Raw genomic sequence first — 7,250 nt, 5'->3', positions numbered from 1 at the left:
TCCCTGTAATTCCTTAAGTTATTAAACTACACAGATTGAATTGTATTAAGTCAAAGTTAAGGACTAAATCAATAAGTGACAAAAAATTATTTAGAGACCAAAAGTTATATTATCCTTCTTTTATATATTAAAGTAAAACTTGAAAACATCTAGCTCCTTTATGCTTAAAATTATTAATGCATAAGCACCACATTTGTCCAATCTCTTTAGAGGCCCTTACAAGGTGAGATACAGAGAGAAATTGTAACATCTCAGCTTTCTTAATCTCATGATTAGTTGTTAGTTAAGGGTAAAAGTGGTAATTAGTGTGGGATTAGAGAGCTGGATGATTACTTAATAGTTCAGCTTATTGGGATGTTGTATAAATAGATACAAGTGAGAGGATCATGTTTCGAGTTAAAGAAAGTACGTGTGGTGAGAATTAATCTCACTGTGCCACACGTTGTGATTGGTGCTGCAAGCGTCGCAACATGTGGGCCAGAAAATGACTTTTTAAGTTATGAAATTTAAAAATTTCAGAAGGAAGAAATTGAAAACACATGAAAGGCAGAAGAGAAGAAGGGCAAGTTAGCTAAGGCAAGACATTTCAGGTCATTAGAAGGTGCTTTTGATTGATAACTTAGCAGGTAAGCTACATATAACCCTTACCTTTTATTCTACACAAATCTATCTAAAAATGAGTTATAGAGAAATTGAATCGGTGAAATTTTAAGGGTTTGATTCTTGCCTAATAATAATAAAAAGGTTCTCGGGAGTTAAATTAGAGCTTTTTGACTAGTTTATAGTTGAACGATAGAGCTTTAGATGTATAGACTAGATTTGGTCCTAAAGGAGAAAGATTTTAGGGTGAAAAATTGACTTGAGTAAAATGAAACCAATTAAGGTGAAGTAAAATAGTAATCGAGTAGTAATGGACTTAAAATGGATTAATGAAAAAGAATTTATAAATGAATATAGCCATAAGTAGTAAATATATATTTTTGGTCAAATTGGACCCAAATGACTGAATTGTGCCAATTGTGTTCGAATTGCCATATTGAACGTGTGAGTTGAGAAAGGAAGCTTACGATAAGTTGTTGTGATAGTTGAAATCCATGGGTAATCTTTTAATGATAGAAGGGTTGAGATAAATAAATCACTTCCTTTATTTGACTATTTATTATAACTGTGTGTGAGTATGCTATTTAATGCATGAAATGATTTTCAATTAAGCATGTTTTATGGCATTGTGTGAATGTTGTATGAAATAGCTTTTGATTGAATAAAAGCATTGAAATGGGTGATTTCAAATGATATGTTAATATATATATATATATATATGTTATGTATGAGAAAACATGTAAAGTAGTAAATAGGAACCTATGAATGATTCAGAAAGCATGATTGTAAGGGTAAAGAGGTGGTAATAAAACCATATGGCATATTCTCCTTAGTGCCCAACAGGGTGTGGTATTGAAAAATATACCTTATTAGTGCCTTTTAAAGTACAGTATTAAAGAAGATCTCCTTAGTGCCTATTGAGGTGTGGTGTTAAAGAGTTGAGACTCCTTAGTGTTTGTATGATGCAGTTTTGGAGCCAACAACACCCAATTATGTGTATTAGGGGAAATCATAGTCCGAAAGTGAGATAGAACACCTTTGGCCGGGTGATTTTACCATGAAAGGTAAGCTTATGACTAATGAGAGTGTACATTGGTCTAAGATAAGCTTATAGTTTCATGTCATGGTGACTTGGAGGTTCAAGCAGTAATGATTATGCTATGGTATGCTATGTGATACTTGTGCTAATTAAGTTGTGAAAAGTGGTGTAAAAAGGTGAAATGTAAAATATTGACATAACTTAAGTAGAACTTGTTGTATATGCTATGTTATTGAGGTTTAAATGATATATTATACTTTACTTTCATATAGTTGCATATGATAGTCAATAAGAGTAAGTTATTCTATTACTAAAATTTTTATCTCACCCCCGTGGTTACATTTTTACAAGACAAAGCAACGATCAAGGCAAAGGAAGATAGTCTGGATCGGCTTAGAGTCGAGAAGCCATGTGATTCCAAAGTTTGTGTAATGAATTGGAAAACTTGTATATGTATGTGTAAATAAGTTACCATAAGGTTTCATGCATGTTTTGAGTAGTGAATTGTAAAATCTTAGCCATTTGTGAATATATGTGGTGAAATGAATTAAGGGCTAAGATTTGGGTATGTATATATATATATGTTGAAGGTGTAGTGAAAATGATAAATCTTAAGCCCATGTGTGAAATTATGATGAAACGAGTAATTTGGGGCTAAGATTGAATTGTGAATATGATAAGGATGCAGTATTATGTGAATGTGTAGAGAAAAAGGCCAAGTAGGCCAAGTTGTGTCAAGTATTGACAAATTGTGTAAAATTGTGAAATATGAAAATTAGTCATTGAGGGGTCAAATTTTGATATATTTTTGTATATATGGTATATTGTGGTTAATCAAGTGTGTTACGTCCTTTTAGACTTGATTTAAGGCCTTATATGGTCTAAGGAGTGAAAGGAATCGATTTGAGCACTTGGGTACACAATTTTTTTAGAAAAAGTGACTTCTTATACCCGGGTGTTTAAATTTTGATCAAATCATTAGATTGTGTCTAAACTATCTCATTAGCTAGCTTATCAAATAAGCTTTGTGTGGGCGCTTGAATCACTCCGATCGAACGTTGTATGTGAAAATGGCGCACACTAAAAATTCATGTTATCAAAATGATAGCAGAAATTTTAGATAAGCACATCATGGTGCATGGTGTCACATGCCATGGCATATGGCACAGAAAGTTGGGCATGTGGCTCTATGTCACATGCTGCAGTGCACATACTGCATGTCGCAACATATGACCCATTTTCCAACTTTATATTATGAATTTAAATGTATACAATTGAGATATGAATGCTTATAGGTTATGTCCATTGCACATTTATATAGATGTATTATAATTTTAATGATTTTTATGAAATAAGTCTTTAGAAATTCTATGATTATTGAATTGGTGTGATTAAGTAATGATTCTGTTAATCTTCTCCTATATCGAGTAGATATAGGAGGAGCTTACAGAAACCAAAGAGGACAAAACTACAGCATGTAGGGAGAATGTTTAAAAGTGTAACAATTTTGGTAAATCTCATATTTGGTTTGTGCTCAAATTGCCATCTAGCTATTTCAATCTCTTCATCACATAAACAAGGTAAAGCCCCAACTTGAAGCCTAGCTTGAAGGATGAATGACAGGTTGTAAAATGTAATCAACTACCTTGCCCTACCTGTAAGAAGCCTTAATAATTCAGGTTCAGCACCTTTAGGCTGCCCTGCTCTATGATAGTGCCCTACCCATAAATCCACATAATAAATCCATAAATCTATAACTTTGAAATAATATAATAAAATTATCTTGTCTTAGCATGACATCCATAATTCACTTGAAAATAACATCCATGCTTCTTAAATCCACATGATAAAACTATAAATTTCTAACTTGAAATATGAAAACTACCATAGGTTATTAAGCCTTGGCACAATTGCACAACATAATATCTATATTTCATAATTCAACACAACAACATTAAACATCCAAAATGCAGAAAAGAAAGCATAAGCATATAGGAGACGTGACTTTGACTAACTACCTACTGTCTTTGACCATGACTAGTGTGTCACTATATTAGAACTTAAGACTTGAGAGAGTAGAGACATGGACATCTCATGATAGAAGGAAAAGGAAGATAGGAGATGGCTAGGGTTAGGAATTTGGGAAGGAAGGAAAAATGAATTGGGAGTATATATTATTAGAAATAAACATAACAAAAAAAGCACACTTTAAGAATTAAGACTTAAGCTAAAGAAAATAAAGTATCTACCCACATCATGTCGAGCTCCTTTTTCTCATGCTAGACAAGGTAAAAATTTACTTGGTTGGGCTAGGCATACCGAGTAACCAGCACTATGAACAACCCTTTACATATACCATTTTCTATTTATTTTCTTTTTTAATTTTTTAATTGGTTTTTCTCCTTATCTTTGATTAGATGGATACCTCAGTTCCTCACCGGCAAAGCATAAGAGCCAAAATGATAGTAACCTTATGGCCTAAGAATTTAGAGTTGGTTTTTGGGAAAAATTTTACTTAAACCCCTTAACTAGATGTAATAAAAAAAAAAGAAACCCCTTGAATTTTAAAACTTCAATGCAAGTTTAGGGGTACTGAATTAAAATCAAAATTCAATTAGAAATGACACAATTGTCCTCACCTCTCGACAAGTAATTTAGTTGAAACAAAGCATTCTCTTGCCTTGAAAAGTCACCGATTCTAGTGATGGCACCACTCTTGCTTGAAACAAGCTGTGCAAGTTGCCAATCCAACAACAAAGCTCTCAATATAAGAACAAGAATAAGATCTAAGAGAATAAGAGCGACCACCTCATCTTTATGCTTTTTCAATCAATCCTCCTTTGTTTCAGTTTGTAATGGAGGATTTTGAGAAAGACGAAATAAAGAACAAGGGAAGAAGAAATGAACTAAAATTTCACTAGACCATATATAGATTTTGTTTATTGTCCTACTAAATTTTATTCATTGTTCATTTCTTTAGAATAGAATCGTTGCATTATATCAGCCATATTATAAAGTGGAAGTTGAGGAAAGATTCACAATTTGAGGTTTGCATTTTATTTTTAAAGTATTGTCGCAAACAACTCTAGTAGGTAAATAAACAAAATTCAGCAAGGAAGTCAATAACAATCTGTAGGCAAATGAACAATAATATGTTTGAATGACTTGTTCATTACCGTAGCGTGTGTGGTTCATTACTTATGGACTATTATTAATTGCATTACCTTACTTGTTCATTACAATACTAACTTAAAAGCATTCCAAGAGTTAGTTTCATAGTAGTAGAACATGCTCAAACAAGTAAGGTTTCATGTTTGAATGACTTATTTATCACCCTAGTGTGTATGGTTCATTAGCCTATAGACTATTGTTAATTTCACTACCTTACTTGTATGTTATAAAACTAACTTGAAAGAATTTTAAGTGTTGGTTTCATACATGTGGAACATGCTCATACCAGTAGGATTTAATGTTTGAATGACTTATTCTCACCCTAGTGTGTGTGGTTCATTACCTACGGATGGTTATTAATTTCCCTACCATACTTGTTCGCTATAACATTGACTTGAAAGAATTCCAAATGTTAGTTTCATATTAGTAAAGCATGCTTATGTTGGTAGGATTTCATACTTGAATGACTTGTTTATCACCCTAATATGTGTAGGTTATTACCTTATGATAGTTGATAATTTCCCTACCATCCTATTTACTACAACACTAACTTGAAAGAATTCCAAGTATTGTTTTATACTAGTAGTAGAACATGTTCACATCGATAGGATTTCAGATTTGAATAACTTTTTTGTCACCCTAGTGTTTGCAATTCTTTACCCTACAACAGTTATTAACTTTGCTACCACACTGTTCGCTACAACACTAGCTTGAAAGAATTCCAAGTGTTAATTTAAGATAGAACATACTTATACTAGTAGAGTTTCATGTTTCATCACCAAAATCAAATTCCTTTTAGACTTGTCAAGGGAGATTCTTAAAGGTGATGAGGATGGTCACTTACCTCTTAAAATAATGCTAAGTTAACCCTAATGCGGCAAAGGGCTAACCTAGGTCATCTCTAAATAGAAGTGTTTAATAGTTCAATTGTGGAAATTGGTTGAGTGAAATAGATTAAATCTCAAATGTTTAGGTTTTAAATTGATCATTACATTTAATGAAATAAGGAAAACAAGTTAGGGGTAGAATTAAAATGTTTGAAAATCAAGTGAGAATGGGTAGGTTCTTAGAGCTTGAATTAGGGAGAATTCCTTGTGCACTTAAGCATTAACTAAGAATTATACCCTCACTAGTTAAAAGTGCAACTAAGTTCAATTACACCTAGTTGGCTAGTTAATGACTTAAGCTTGGCCCTAAATTAAGTAACTAAAGTCATAGCCATCACCTAGATGAAGACTCCAAGTGTGTTTTATCTCACCAAGGCATGGCTCTCTCTCTAAAATCACTCAAGCACTACAAGATTATGTAACATAAGAGCAAGACTAGAAATCAATCCATAAAAATTATGCAAGACTAATTCCAAGCAAATTCACACTAATAAATCACAAGATTATGCAATTCATCAACATGGCAACATTGAAAAGAGAGTTAAAACCTTAGAAAAAATTCAAACAAGTCATCTTTCATTACAATAATAGTCTACTCAAATTAAAGTCTAAACCAATAACAATGTAACCTAAATTTGGAATTACAAAGTGAAGTAAAATGACAGAGCTAGGTCAAATTAATCCTTAGCTAAAGATGTAAGTATAGAACTATGGCTCATCCATCTTCATTCTCCTTCTAGAAACCAAGAATGCCTTAGCCTTCAAGCTCTATGGAAGTGTACTTCAAGTTCTAAGTTGATTAAATGCCCCATGGCTTCAAGTAAAGATTAAGGCTTTGGATAGAAGATCAAATGGCAGGAATGTGTTTAGGATGATGAAAGGAGAAGAATGATGGTGGTGGTTTTTAAGGATCTAATGGTTAGATGTGGATATAGAGTGGGAAAATTCTAGAGAGAAGGAGGAGAAAATGAAGAACCCTTAAAACTAAAGAGAGAAAATAAAAGATGAAATGAAGAAGATGAATGAATTGAGTGTCAAATCTAATTTTTTAGTGCATGAGATGTGAATATTGGTTTTCCATCAGAGATTAAGTCCTAAAATAATTCAAAATGAAATTCAAAAGCCTAAAAGAGCTTTATACTTACACAGATACCCTTAAGTGGCACTTTCTTATTGGTTAGGTGATAATTCCTATGCTCGTATGAATAATCTCATACTTTTCATTTATGAAATATGATCTACCCTATCCATAAGCCATTTAGGATGCCACTCTTGCACAAAAATTCCCTTCTTACACTTCCTTGAATAATTGATACAAGTCCAAGTTCACACATGTCACCTATGCCACATAATAAACAAAATTAATCAAATAATGCATGTAACATAATAATTCAAATTAAGGAAAAATGAATTAAATTATTTAGATAGGATATAAATAATAAAATGCAATCTGAGGGCTACCCCATGTGAAACTATGCATGCACACACATGCATAAAGCTCTAATTAGGTTAACAAAATCAATAACCCTAATTTTATGATTTTTAATCAATAT

The sequence above is a fragment of the Prosopis cineraria genome, unplaced genomic scaffold (genome assembly GCF_029017545.1).
Source record: "Prosopis cineraria cultivar Desert tree isolate PC_DT_omini unplaced genomic scaffold, ASM2901754v1 PC716, whole genome shotgun sequence".
Lineage (NCBI taxonomy): Eukaryota > Viridiplantae > Streptophyta > Magnoliopsida > Fabales > Fabaceae > Prosopis > Prosopis cineraria.
Note: the sequence above shows the minus strand (reverse complement) of the source record.